This window comes from Amblyomma maculatum, chromosome 6 (genome assembly GCF_055883805.1).
Source record: "Amblyomma maculatum isolate TAMU_Amacu chromosome 6, ASM5588380v1, whole genome shotgun sequence".
Lineage (NCBI taxonomy): Eukaryota > Metazoa > Arthropoda > Arachnida > Ixodida > Ixodidae > Amblyomma > Amblyomma maculatum.
The window spans coordinates 155588395-155603641 of record NC_139349.1 but is presented as its reverse complement, the minus strand read 5'-3'; the positions used below and the strand labels follow the sequence as shown (position 1 = coordinate 155603641).

Genomic DNA, 15247 nt, shown 5'->3' with positions numbered 1-15247 from the left:
ATTGAAATGTTTATTATTGATGAATTCTCGTTGAGGTATAAAAAAAGGGCTGAAGTTGTGATGCTCCCTTACAAAAATGTCTATGATCACTTTATGCAATGTCTTTAGACAATATGATCATAGAAGCTATCGACCATTAAAAGAAAGTCTTTAGACCATGTATACTCTATGTATGATCTCCCTTCCGACAATTGGCCACCGTGATTGAATAGAATGTATTTACATAGAACGTATTTATACCTCCTATGATTAGCCTATTGATAGCGTACATGGACACTGTAACGACTGTGTTCCGATAATTGGCCACCGTTATTTTAAAGAATCGTGTTCATACAAAGTATTAATACCTTGTGTTATGCTAACTATATTTCAAGTGTCCAATAATAACGTGTATTTTACTCACTATTCACATGCATGTAATATTTCGTGAAAAGAGAGTGGCGAAAGAAACAGATGCAAATTCATACCTTCTTTTATTGCACAAACCCTTGACACAGAAACACTTCATTTCCGACGGCAACGACATTGTGTGTTTGATGTACCAGCCATATCAAAATTTATCATGGTGTCACCTAGAAAAGAAATATACATGCTCAAAATTTTTCTGCCAATTTCGCACGCTTTGTGCTAGCATCACACACATCTCTCTTCACTCAGATGCCTGTTTTTCCTCAAAATATGCTATCTGGTTTCCAACCACTTTCTGTACAAACTAGTACCTGCAAAACACCCTCAGGAGATAGAGACTATTGCTGTGTTTAGTTGTATTCCTTTTGATCCTCTATATCATTCGACATTAGTTTATCACAATAGGGGCCCACGAAACAAAGGAGTGAAATTTACACACCAGTATGCTTGGTCATCAGATATTCTCTCCTCTGCCATTTGCTGCATCAAGCAAATACACATGTTGAGCGACAACGTATCAGTATGTATACATACATTTTGGTGCATGCTACCAGCAAGTGATGCCACTATGCCTGTTTGCTCCCATTTTTCCTGAGTGATGGCTATGTTTGCCATAGCAGATGACACACACACATAAGTAATTACTGAAGGAGACCAGCTACACCAAGCACCTAGGGGATACAAGAGCGATAATAGGGAATGATGAAGTATATTATAGTTAGCCTACAATATGCAGTCACACATACTTTTTGCTACATATGCAGGTAACAAGTCTCAATAGTGTATTCCCAGAGAGTAAGAAAATAAGAAAGTGCCACTCATGCCCATCTTTTCCTTTCAAGAGCTTGTCACCAAGGTAAAATCTTTATCACATAAGAAAGCAAAATTTAGAATACCTTTCTTTTATAAGAAGTCCACATGGATGCTGCTACGTCCCACTGCTACTTGTCCAGGAAGTCAGGTTGCCTTGTTACTTGTCGGCACAGACCACGGCAACAGGGTGTCTCCAGATATGGTCGAATGAAGCAACAAGAGGACTGCATGTACATATGAGAACACTAATCAGAACAGCAGGAAGAAAGATTTTTTGAATAATAAAGGAAAAGTCAAATGCACAAGTAAAAGAAACATAGGAGGAGTATTTCATATGGTTGCTGAGTGACAGCATGAAAAGCCCAGAATTGAAAACGCAATGCTCCACTGAGGAAAATTACATAATCATAAAATACATAAATACATAATAATCTAGGTAATCTCAGGAATAGTGGCAAGTCTTATGTAGGCACTATCTTTTGGAGATACGTGGAAAGACAAGTCATATGGGGTGGTAAAAAATGACTGGTTTGGTTTATGTGGTTTAACATCCCAAAGCAACCCAGGCTATGAGAGATGCTGTAGGGGAGGACTTCAGAGCGTTTGACGAGCTGGGGCTCTTTAACGTGCACTGACATCGCACAGGACATGAATGCCTTTTTGCTTCAATTTTGAGCTTACTGCTGAACTCGTCGTACTCAAAATGGGTTGGCGCTACTTTTATTTAAATTTAGACAAGGTCCTTTTGAGGATACAAGACTTGCATGTGTCCCAGACACATTCAGGGAGACACGTTGGCCCTGTACAAAGGCTTAAAACGTGGAGAGCTTGTCTCATTAAAACCCACCCGGCCCCGCATAATCACTTTTTGGTACCTAAAATTGCCTGCTTTGGCTCGTCAATAGTAGGCTACCGACAATAGGAGCAAAATTATTTCATCCTTAAAAAATCATGCAGCTTACTGCTGGAATATGCAGTCACACATAATTTTTGCTACATATGCAGTTAACAAGTCGTAATAGTGTATTCCCGAGAGTAAGAAATTAAGAAAGTGCCATAAATGTCCATCCTTTCCTTCAAGAGTTTGTCACCAAGGTAAAATCTTGATCACATATGAAAGTCAAATATAGGAGAAATACCTGTCTTTTATAAGAAATCCACATGGATGCTGAAGAAACCATGCAGATACATCCCACTGCTACTTGTCCCGGAAGTCAGGTTGCCTAGTTTTTACTTGTCGGCACAGACCACGGCAACAGGGAGTCTCCAGATATGGCTCAATGAAGCATCAAGAGGACTGCATATGCATACGAAAACACTAGTCAGAACAGCAGGAAGAAAGTTATTTCGAATAATAAAAGGAAAAGTCAAATGCACAAGTAACAGAAACAAACAAGGAATACTTCATATGTTGCTGAGTAACAGCATAAAAAGAGAAGCACAGAATTAGAAATACAATGCTCCACAGAGGCAAACTACAGTAAAATGCTTGTGCACAAAATTCTCTTCTAGAGTGGAAGATTCAGTGATATATGCAAGGGGTTACGTTTATCTATTGTACATGCATACGGTACTATAGGAATACAACAAGGTTGACGACTGGGCACGTTGGTATGGGTTCATACTGCCCCAGCCAAAAGACGAGACACAGCAAATAGGAGGACAGGACAAGGCTGGACTATCAACAGAATGTTATTGATAAGAAGAAAACAACGAAGACTTCTTCCGAAAAGCTCGCGCACAACCCAACCGGTGGAATGGCAGGAAATTGGGAAGAAGATGAAGAAGAAAATTCAAAGCCAATTCCAAGTCAAGGCCTAACTAACGACTTTTCTAATAGATGAAGTTCCTTACAATGAAGGCTAACAGACGCCTTAGCCACACACTTGTCCTCGGCTTTAGCAATGTAAAATGCTTCAACGAACTCTCTGCAGAGTTGATTACCATTGCTGTAAACTACACCCGTATTATTGAAGTCAGGCGCACAAAGGGACGGGTCATGCTCCGACTTACACTCTCGGGATTGCACATGTAGCGCAAGATTAGAACTCGCCTTCCCTCCCAGAGAATTGGAGTGCTCCGTCAGGCGCACATTTAGACATCTGCCTGTCTGCCCGTAGTAGCACCGGTCACAATTCAGCGGAACGTGGTAGACCACATTCTTTCTGCAGGTGGTGAACTTTTTCTTATGTGACACTGCACAACGAAAACTATCACAAGGTACACTGTTGAGCCCCTTTCTAACTCTAGCGCACAAGGCTCCTATCTTGTTTCTCGCTGTCAATACAACGGGCAGACAGGCAGATGTCTAAATGTGCACCTGACGGAGCACTCCAATTCTCTGGGAGGGAAGGTGAGTTCTAATCTTGCGCTACATGTGCAATCCCGAGAGTGTAAGTCGGAGCATGACCCGTCCCTTTGTGCACCTGACTTCAATAATACGGGTGTAGTTTACAGCAATGGTAATCAACTCTGCAGAGTTGGTTGAAGCATTTTACATTGCTAAAGCCGAGGACAAGTGTGTGGCTAAGGCGTCGGTTAGCCTTCACTGTAAGGAATTTTATCTATTAGAAAAGTCGTTAGTTAGGCCTTGACTTGGAATTGGCTTTGAATTTTCTTCATCATCTTCTTCCCAATTTCCTGCCATTCCACCGGTTAGGTTGTGCGCGAGCTTTTCGGAAGGAGTCTTCGTTGTTTTCTTCTTATCAATAACATTCAGTTGATAGTCCAGCCTTGTCCTGTCCTCCTCTTTGCTGTGTCTCATCTTTTGGCTGGTGCAGTATGAACTATAGGAATACATTACTGCCTGGGAAGTCAACCTCCACATCACCAGGCATCAAACTATCTCAAAGGTTTCTGAAAGATTTCTATGCAATGACAGGAAGATCTTTCACTATCAAACACAGTTGCAAATAACACTAAAATCTAATGAGCCCATGTATGTTTCTCTTAAAAATGTGCGGACGAAGGAAATGTAGTTGCTGCTCCTTTTATTTATTTACTTGTAACTAATACTGCATCATTTCCAGCTATAGCATGCGTGAACACAATGCAAACAATAGAGGTGAGCAAGCTTATCTAAAGATTTAGAATGACTTTTTGTAATAAAATGAACAGAAATCATTTAACTAGCCATGTACAGGAGACAATGCATGTACTAAAGCAGAGCTGCACAGATTTAAGAGCCTTAAAAGCTCTAGCAAAACACCCCTCTTGTCACATTTGCCTTTTCACAAACACTACAGGCTGGCCGAGAGCTAGCTTAGGTACAATACCTCTAATTATCGCATTCAAACTGATCACTTTTTCAAATACATTGATAAACACAGGTACACATGGCTGAGCTTTCAAAACATCATCTGTTGGACGAAACCCTCATTATACTCTTGGATAGGTCTGATAATAAAGATCAGCATGGCGAACAGCCATTCGGCGCTTCCATGCGCTATGCAAGCTTAATAGCCTCATCATATCTTACAGAACACTGTTGTAATTTTCAACACCTGAGAACCAAATTCCATGGGGGCTTAAAGGGACATCTTTGAGCAAAGTTCACTGTAGGATATTGCCCCCAAAAAACCCAATCACAACAATCTATAAACACATGTTCGACAGCCTCTGGCTTTCTGCACAAAATACAGTTCACACCCCATGGCAGAAAGATCTCTCTCTGCCATCTATGTTTATCCAGGCAGAACCCAAACATGCAATTTAAAAAGATTTTTAGCAGGTTGTAAAGGCATTCGTTTTACATGTTAGAATGCATTATTATTTGATAAACACAAAAGGGCCGCCACACTGATATTTCCTGTCTTGCAGCCCACCCCTTCTGTAACAAGCCCCCTCATGTTTGCAGAACTCAAAAACACACAAAACAATTAAACAGAAAATGTTCTCCAACAGATAAATATCAACATATTTTTTGTTATTGCTAGTAACTATTTGGCTCTAGGGTTAACGATACATTTATTTAGGTTGTGAATAAAATGAGTTCGGAAGTTAATTGCAAATCTTGGTGGCTAGCAAGAAAGTAAATATTTGTGTATATGTTGCTTTGAGCAAAGTAAATGTTCTCATTTAGTCACAGAAAAACATACCACTTGAACGAACGTCACTTCGACAATGTATTCAGTTGTACGAACTTTATTAAATCCCCCCACTGAAGCTCTATTGAACACTATGCAAACGCACTTCATTTTAACAAACTTCAGTTATTGCTCATTTCAGTTCAACGAACATTTTCCGCGGTACTATCCTGTGTCTTCAAAGTCATACTGAGCGCTTAAAAAAGCACAGTCCGCACTCTTTGTAGCATATTTTTATGTTAAGAACCACTCGTCATTATCGTGTGAAGAAAAGTGGCCGTTATTTGGCTTTAAAGTGAATTGGCTGTCTAAACTAGCTTGTAACCAGATGAATCCATAGCTGTCTGCACGCTTAATTAGCTGTACAGTCATAGCCAGTCAAAGCCAGATCTTCAGCCCTACCAGGCCCTTTAGCTCCAAGAATTGCAAATGTGGGCATTTTGGTTAACCATGATCTGCTTGGAGAAAATGAAAGCCTTGTCTCCTCAGCAGGCCGTTGTGACAGGCAAGATTCTCAGGAGCTTGCACAGTAATCGAGTTCAAAACCACTGTAGTCCTTTCAAAAGTGCTGCAAAAGGTTACGCATTCTTCACTTGCAAATCAGCGCAGTGACAAATAAATGGGCTCAGATAAGATTTGAACAACCTAAAAATCTGTGACAGATTTTCTCTTCTTGGGCTCCAAGATTACCTCGGAAGGAGACTGTAGCCATGAAATTAGGAGACGCCTGCTTCTGGGCAAGAGAGCAATGGTTAGCCTTGACCGCCTAGTAAAGAGCAGAGACATTAGTCTGCCAACCAAGATCCGTATAACTCGTGCTATGGTCTTTCCAGTTGTGATGTATGGATGCAAGAGTTGGACTGTGAAAAAGGCTGACCGCCGAAGAATTGACGCGTTTGAATTGTGGTGCTGGCGAAGACTCTTGAGAGTTCCTTGGACTGCCAGAAGATCAAATCAGTCGATATTGTCGACCATAAACCCTGACTGCTCATTGGAGGGTCAAATTCTAAAGTTAAAGCTCAGCTACTTTGGTCATCTGATGAGAAGAGAGGAGTTGCTGGAGAAAGATTTGATGTTGGGAAAGGTTGAGGGTCGCTGGAGAAGGGGTAGGCAGCGAACGCAATGGTTAGATGGTATCCTCGAGGCACTGCAGATGAAGTTATGTGATGTTAGGAAGATAGTGAGAGACCGGAAAGCGTGGCGTGACATGGTCCATAGGGTCACGAAGAGTCGGACACGACTGAACTGAATATTTCTTGAAGCTAATGGAAACAATCTTCCACGCATTTATTTCAGTCCAATGAAATTTCATTTCAACAAACTTTTTCCTAAGGTCCCTTGAACTTTGTTCAAGTGAAACATCACTGTATGTGTACATATGCTGAGGCAGTCTAAATAAACAGTAACTGAATGTCAGCATGAACATGCACACATATGCACGGTGCAGTCAGCTATATTATGACACCATGTTTGTCACTGAGCTATTAAAACACAGGTTTACTCAATTTTGCCTCAACTAGAAATAGTAGTTACTACTTCAATAAAACAGCTAAGTATATCTCCTGTTTTAAAGCTCTGAAGAGGCCATGAAAACTTTTCTTTGGTGCAGACTATGAGCAAGATTCACCAACATGTCAGTCGCGCTAAAAACATAGCAAGAATGATTTAACAACACCGAGCTGGTTTCAAGCTTTGCTTTAATGAAGCCTGTTACACATCCGCCCTTTATACTCTCAAAAGAAAACAATAAATGCAAAGCATGAACCAGTAAAAATTACAGTTATAAAGCAAACATATGAAAGCAAAAAACATGAGCATGTGATACCTACCAATTCAATGTCTCCTTTACAGGAAGGATGCTTTAGGGCAGGGCACCCATGGCTGATAGAATAAACTGCCTCAACAAATTCATGACGCTGTCTGCTTCATATTCAGGCAGCACTCCCTCGATGGCAGATGAAATCTGCTGCAAAAGCAGTGTGACAATACAATTGCATCAGCTGGACTGCAAGCATTATTGCCAAACAAGCCGTAAATGCAGTAAAAGAAAAACTTCATTAAATCCATGCTTCTCAAAACCCATAACATACCATTACTTTTCCTACACTCCTAAAGAAAAGCTGTCTCAGAAAATGAATTCCTAGCAGCTCTAGGTCACATGCCATAAGTTACCAAAAAACTCGATCCTATCATCTGTTTCAATTCTGACCCTTGTCAGCAATGTCAAACATTAATAAACGAAGAACTTCCATAGTTGAAATTCACTTTTCAAAATATGCTGTTTCTCTGTGAAGCTTAAAGGTTCTTAGAAATTAAACAAAACAGAAGACTAAGTTTGAAAGCTCTAATCGCTTAATTCACAGCCAATTGTTAGCTTGACCCACATAACTTGCCCCGCCTCCGTTAAAAAAAAAAGAAAAAGAACACTGGGCCTGTACTAAAATAATACGTACTGACCTACTAAGGATATAAATATAACTATTACTGCGTTGAAGTCTGCGAATTGTTATAAATAAAATTATATATCCCCCCCCCCCCCCCTCAATCTGTGCTTACTCTAAAGGAAAGCTTAAAAACCTAATTTTACGCGGAAAGTCGTTGCTTATGGACTGTTCCAATAAAGCGGTAACCGCATGAGGCGACAACCCCTAGCGATCCGTCGCAACGCCTGTCGTTGTCGCTGGTGCATACCGCACGGAGCGACGGCGCTCAGCGACAGAAGCGCGTTTTCAGCGTTGCTCTGTTACCGCCGCCTCGTCATTCGGTCAAGGGGAATGCAATCACGCTATATCCCATTTTCAACACTAAACAGCATGAAGTACGATAAAAAACTGATGAAATTTCTTGTAACGCATCGTATTTTAAAGGGTCACAGGGCAGCGGTGCGTTACTATACACTGCGATGCCGACTTGCATTGCAAGCAGCGACTTTCTCCTGCTCCTTTCGGAAATTAACAATATCAAGCCACGCTAACCTTTTTCTTTCTTTTATTACCCTTCCAAGCTTTTACTGAATTATCTCGATGCACTCATATACATACACTGGTCAGACGAAGTGAGCGCGTGAAGGCACCAGGTTCTTCGCCCAAACCGGACTAGGAAAACTAACTTTACACGCAATAAAAAGAAAGCCAGAACGGAAATTGAGCACCCTAAAGCCCTCTGCGATTGGCTGCCTCGCGAGCTGCTTCCGGGCGACACGCGAAATTTTCTAAAAACCCAGAAACCGAGCGACGGCGACGAGCGGCAATGCTTTGGCGGCCCTCAGCCCGTCGCGCGACGGCGTCGCGCGGCATGTCGCCGCGTCATGCGGTTAGCGCTTTAACCTCGAATTACCGGCTCCATGTGCAAATAGCTCAACGAAGAAACGCTATAAATAAAACAGATAGGTAGCGAGCGATCGCACACATCTGATGGAATTTAAAAATGACAGGTTTTATACGTCTACATAGCTTTTACGCAGTACAAGGCCTCTCTCAATATTTGAAATTTGACGGTTATGGCTGCGAGGCCAAGCGGCTGTTTACCTTTGAAGAATTAGTAATAACTCCACAAAAAAACGCCTTAAAGATCTGAACTATGTTGCAAAATGATCGGAAAGAGGCCGCGGACAATCGAGGATCACTTTTTAAAACCTAACTAGGTGATAAAAACGCTAAACAATGAAAAATATTCCTAGAGCATTGGGCGTGCAGTATGCAGCAAAGTAAAAAATGGGCAAACGCTTGTAATGTAAAAACTGCTCACTTCTGAAACACAAAATTTTCAACGAGTATGCGCAAAGCGTTTATAAGAAAGGAATGAAAAAGTTTGTCAACTTACATTGAAGATTTCTGGCAGAAAGAACTATTTTGCACGCTCGACGTCGCCACACAGCCAAACGCCGCCTCTCAGTCGTGCGCAATCACGTGACACATGAAGCTGCATCACGTGTTTTGTGGAGTTCGCTTTCTTTCCTTTCTTTCTTTCTTTCTTTCTTTCTTTCTTTCTTTCTTTCTTTCTTTCTTTCTTTCTTTCTTTCTTTCTTTCTTTCTTTCTTTCAGTCGCGCTGCCACGCCGCGCTGCTCCATCACGTGTCTTGTGGAGTTCGCTTTCTTTTTTTTTTTTTTTTTTTTCCAGTCGCGCTGTCGCGCCGCGCTGCTCAGACGAAAGGCGGGATTAGTGGAACGCCGAGCGAGCGTCAGTTCTGTGCTTTCGCTATCTTGTGCGTTCGTTCTTTTTCTTCCGGTGGTTTTTTGGGGTGGCTGGTATTCGAGGCGACGCAGAGACTCGGAGTGGCGAGCCCACTTCAGCGATCGTGTGTTTGCTTCCTTCATTGTAATGAAAACTTGAGTTCTTACCGTATGCGGAGCCGCACATATTGAGTGCCTGCGCATGAGTTATTTGCACGCACGCGCGCTCACACACATGCAGCTTTGCAGAGGCGAAAAAGAAATAGCTCTCAAGACTGAGAGCATCATACATTTGTGCTAAATAAACACTAAAAACTGATTGCTGATTTCGTTACTGTTACTGGGAGACAACTTTGCTCTGTGAATATTTTGTGAAACTTTAAACCCATCTTTTTTGCTGTATTGATGACATCACTGCGGTAATACCGTGAAGTTGCGCTGTTATTCGGTGAACACATATCTGTTTTCCTTTTCTTTCCTTTTTTTGCTTTTGCTGCTGTTCATCTCTGTAATGTCTGCAATGTTTATGCGTTTATGCCTGTAATGTGTTCCATGTAAACTAGCTTCCTGTTGAGCTGTCACCTACTGATGTTTGCGAGGGTCCTCGGCACTCTTAAGCAGTGTGCAACTGCTTTCTCGCTGAGGTGCCCCTTCCCCCCCCCCCCCCCCCCCCCATCCTCTGGGTTTGAAAACAAAAAATTGATTGATTGATTGATTGATTGATTGATTGATTGATTGATTGATTGATTGATTGATTGATTGATTGATTGATTGAAGGGCGCGTAAATGAAGCCGTCACAGGTTTGATACCGCGCGCTGTCTACGTTGGCTAGCCTGCCCGCTACTCCTTTCATACCTCCCGCACTTCTAGGGAAAAAAGAAAAGAATGCGTGCGTGCGTGCGCACTGCTGTGTGCTTTGCTCGCAGGGCGGCTAGACGCCCCCCCTCCTCCAGCTCGAAGCCGCGCTCTGATGGCCAAGCGCCTCCTTGCATCCTTCCCGCGCATTGGATTTGAAGGACAGCTTCCAGCCAACCTCTCGAGAGGGTGGTTGCAACTAGAACTAGCATAACGTTCCCAATGGATCACAGCGGAAGGATGAATATGTTTAGCTACAGCTGGTCAATATTCCGTGGTTCGGGTCAAGTGCGTGTTAATTGCCCGTAAGGGCGCTTAACTGATTTACAGAGGTCGGTGCCGCGAACCGCAGGTTGCGCGCTGATATAGTTCACGAGGCTGCATGAACGCTATGCGAAGGCTGCGAGCGAATATGCGTGTTTCTGCTGGCGCATTCTGTGCCGTTGTGTGTGTTAGTTCGCCGCCCCCCCCCCTCCCCAGCCGCCGCGCCTTCTCTTCCCCCCCCCCTCTTCCCTTACCATTAGCGCGCTTCCTTACCCTACCCTTGCCCTAAGCTCGCACCTCACCCAGACACCACCTCCAGCAAAAACATAAACAAAAGCAGAACCTGTAGAGCGCTCGCTCGATTGACGCACATGTCCAAAGGCTGCTGGGTGGTGTCGGATAACCTCCGCGAGCGAAACATACGATGCGCGCGGTCAGGAACAGATGGGCTAAGATATGGCCGCTGCCTTGACGGGAGCGGCGGCGCAGAAGTGAATAAGAGAATAAGACAATCGCTAACATACTGAGCGCGGCGAGAGAAAATGGCGGCGGGCGCCGATTTGTTTTCATAAGTGGTGGACAGGAGCGTATGCTATGCACAGCGGGGTGGCTCGGATGCGTCTGGGAGCACACTTCTAAACACGATCGGGTCGATAAAGAAAAAAAAATACAAATTCATTTTTTTTTCGGATGAAAATTTGGTCCTTGCCAGGGAAATGCACCCTCCATTTTCCAGTAATTTCGGCGCGTGAGAAGGAAAGCGGAGAAGAGGGGGGGGGGCGGCTCGTTCGGTAGCTTATTGTACATGTGCATATACCCAATCATTGTGTGTATGCCAATATATAATTCTAAAGTTTCGCCCATATAGCTTCTGAGGGATGAGCTACGTGGATCCGAGAGTCCAGGGCGTGCGTCTCAGCATCGCGTGATATAACCCGACAACACCCACAGCGCGCATTCTCCACTGTAAAGTCGGCGGCGCGGTGCGTTTACCTTCCATTTGTGATGTTTTTGTATTTAATTGTGCGAGCGAGCTTGATAAAAGGACTCAGTGCGTCCTCAACAAGAGCGGACGCTTGACTAAGAAATGCGCGATGAAGAAAGAGCGAAATTGTAACCAGTTAAATTTTCAAATTATAACCTTATAAGTTTTATCTATAATTCATGCAAATTGATCGTATCAATTTTCCATTTCCATTTCTTTTTAACAGATGCTATTCATAATAAAAAATGTAATTCAAATATGAGTTGCAATGAATAGCATTCACTCGGTCAGTTAATACTATATACTTTCGATCTGAACATTTTTTCTGACGTGCTAAATTGCTTCAGTATATTTTAATAGCTGTGTATGAGTGGTATAACCAGAAATAATTTTCGAGGGCGTTATACGGCATCGATAAAAAAATTGCAAAAAAGGCCGAAAGAAGGAGTTCAAAAACTTTCGGAAGGGTTTCTGACATCGAAACAGAGCCCTGGCTACGCCCCTGCTGTATATTGATAGGAGTATATACAGAGAAGTATATTCACCTAACAACTTGCTATGTACAAACTTTATATGAACTGATTTAAATACACAAAAGTAACAGTGTATGAACTTCGTATTTACACATGTTCATACAGATTAAAAGTACGTACAATATTGATAGAGTCAATAAGGTGTCAATACAGATTCTAAAGACTGTTCACGACCATTTTTGTAAGGGCTCTGTCGACTGGGATGTTCCCTCTCCAAAACAGCCACGGCAGTGGTGCCCGGTAAATAGAATGTAATGCATACTCAGATAGGTGCAAGGCGTTTAGTAGAGATATGAACAAAATTTTACGATATGAAAAATAAAAGTACCCCACTTAGACCAAAATGGATGATGGAACAAGTTAAAATGAAAGTGAATGTAAGAAGGGCCAACTTGATAATGGCCGATTTTTTACCTATCTTGAAACTTGTTGTTATATATTTTGCTCTTGAAGGACATTGGTAACCTGCCATTCATGGTGGCTTAGTATCTTGTCAAATGCTCTACTGCCCGAACTCATTCACTACAGTGATTTCTCTTTCATTATTCTGATCGATGCCGACTACAGGTCGTATTCATCTATATGTACACCACTTCAGCGCCTCGTCGCCTATGACCAACTGATCTTCCTTTCCAAGGCTGTTGAGCATTACATTAATCATCATATTAACTTCAGGTCTTCATTTCTGCTTTGCATTGACCATTATTTGCAATTCGTAACCTGAGCTACTTAGCATGCAATCTCGTTAGCGAAACTCACATTACTGAAGTAGTCTTCGCTAACCCTTATCCCTATAGCTGTTCCCAATCCAGCATTGTGAATACTTTCTCCTATCAAGCCATGAATAGTACTCGTGGATAGTACTGGAAAGCTTCCTTCCTTATATGAATTTCATTGCTTTGTTATTAAGAACTACGTTTGCGGTGCACCCACTATAAAGATATCTTCCAGTACTTTATATATTGCTCATATATATTGTACCTACCGCCGGACACCCACCGGTAAAAATGGGTACAAGCGTCCCCCGGCCTGGCGCTCGGCTTTTCTAGGGGTGTGCGTTTGGGAGAAGCTCCGTAAACCCCGCTGCGCGCCCCTCCTCCGCAGTGGGCCCAAACCCAGTTTCGAACCTAGCAGACTGCAAAGGTGGTTCTGTTTGTATTGCAAAGGTACTTACTTTGAGCCTCATCTGAAGTGGTCCCTTAGAGCCTCAGCTGCTAGGCTTTTCTCAGGCTTTTCTGAGTTTTCGCGTGTGCCGGACACGACTCGTTTTCAGTTTTGAACCCCGTGAAACACAGTAACTCGAACCACCTTTGCAGGCTGAAGAGTTCGAAACTATTTTGCCCCAGAAGGAGCGCAGCGGAGTTTGCAGAGCCTCTTCCAAGCGCACACCCCTGTGAGAGCCGGGCGCCTGGAAACCCGACCTGTGAACCCGACCTTTGAAGGCCATTAGTTTGTTCGAAACTTTAAGCCCTCGAAGGAGCACAGCAGGGTTAGCAGAGCCTCTTCCAAACGCACCCTTATTCCGAGGACAGACTCGATGACTCATAACTCCCGGGTGACACATTCTGGCTCCATGCCCAGGCAATTAACATCAGTTTATTCCGAGCTGCCTTAAGAGTTGACGCAGTGTATACAAACCGGTCGGCTCGCAAAGCCGCGGGCTAGTGCAATCTGATGAAGCTGTGCGAGGGTTCCAAAGTTGCTCAGTCAGTAGATTTTTCCACCACCGCTGTTTTTTGAGTCTACACGTGTACGACTGGGCCGCACAATATCATGCATGCTGGGCATTTTTGCGTTCCCGTTCCTCAGTGTTATTGTTAAATTACCATTTTAAGATTCCGTGCTCTCAACGTAAGTATATGTGCGGCTGTTGGCCGCCATTTCTGCATATGCATCGACTGCATGCAACAAACGGCGAACAGCGTTTGTAGCAATGATGTAAATGAAATTGGGACCCTTTGTTGTTTTTTCTGTGCTCATTAGCAATTTACCTCCGCTCGAAGCGTTATTTCTTTTAGAGAAACAAATGGCGAATTCCGAGTGGTTTACTAAACACTGCACGCTTTTGATCTCAGGTTCGGCCCAGTGTATATCCGGTAGTTTTCTCATACGTCATACTGGTGCGTGCCGGCCAGCTGCAAAATGGGATCTGATGACAAAGAGACGGTATAATGGCGGCTAACCTACAGCGAGCACCTCATCCCGCGCCACTCACTACTTCGGTTGCTTATACATTGTTCTTTTTTCATTTTTTTTAGAAGGTTCAAAGTTTTTGCTATAAACAAAGTGGCTTCTTATTTATTTTAGCCCTGGGGTTATATCGGGGCTACGGCGGATAGTGGGTAAGAAGGAGAATGGTTTATTCAGCTCCCTGGTTAAAAAAAAGATATGCCAATTACCTTTATTAATTTTTTTCAAGGAGTATCCTGCATTTGGTGAATTTCATTTGGTCCTTGAAATAGTACAGCGGAGAAAAAATTCCTAAAATTGTAAGGCGCGTTACAAGGCCCACAGATGTAAGCCTGATAAGCGGTTTCACGCCTTAGCCCAGCGCCATAGGGCGCGTCAGACTTGTAGATCACTCCGCCTTGGCGCTTTGAGGCCGAAATGCCAGCATAACTGCGCACATTGCGTGCCGCTGCGGCGGCTATCCGGAAGGCCAAATTGACAAGTAACCTGCACACGACCATCTGGCTCTTAGGTAATGCCAACAAAGTGACAAAATCTCCAGGTAAAGCGACCTAATAAGGCACACGCACACTGCGTTGACGGCTTGAAGTCACTATGATCGTGTGTGACATCTGTATAGGCCTTGTAACGTGCACCACAGTTTTCTTAAATAATCTTGTTTTGCTGCTGTACTATCTGGAGGACAATCTCTAGTTCTGCGAATGCAACATAACCAGTTAGAATAAAAATTAAGAAAGGACTCTGACATATTTAGTTAATTAGTTACCTAATTAAGGCAGTCAGCTTCTTACTTAGTGTCCACTGTAGCACCCAATATCACCAGCGTTAAAATAAATCTAAAGCAAGTTCCTTTTTAGTTTAATTCTGCAACTTCTAAAATAACACCATGCATGCTGTCCTTATGAACTATAGGGAAGAATACTTCCCCGCCTGGCGTCTTT

The 15247-nt window shown here is 43.0% G+C and overlaps 1 long non-coding RNA gene across 1 annotated transcript; it reads right to left on the bottom strand.

Annotated features, from left to right (window-relative positions):
• Positions 1-460: 460 nt before the first annotated feature.
• Positions 461-9184, bottom strand: LOC146187114 (uncharacterized). The gene is made up of 5 exons (XR_014708226.1): positions 9129-9184; positions 7136-7272; positions 2361-2518; positions 1305-1445; positions 461-572 (listed from the first exon to the last, which is right to left on the bottom strand). It is a non-coding gene; the product is annotated as an uncharacterized LOC146187114 (long non-coding RNA).
• Between the last annotated feature and the right edge of the window lie 6063 nt (positions 9185-15247).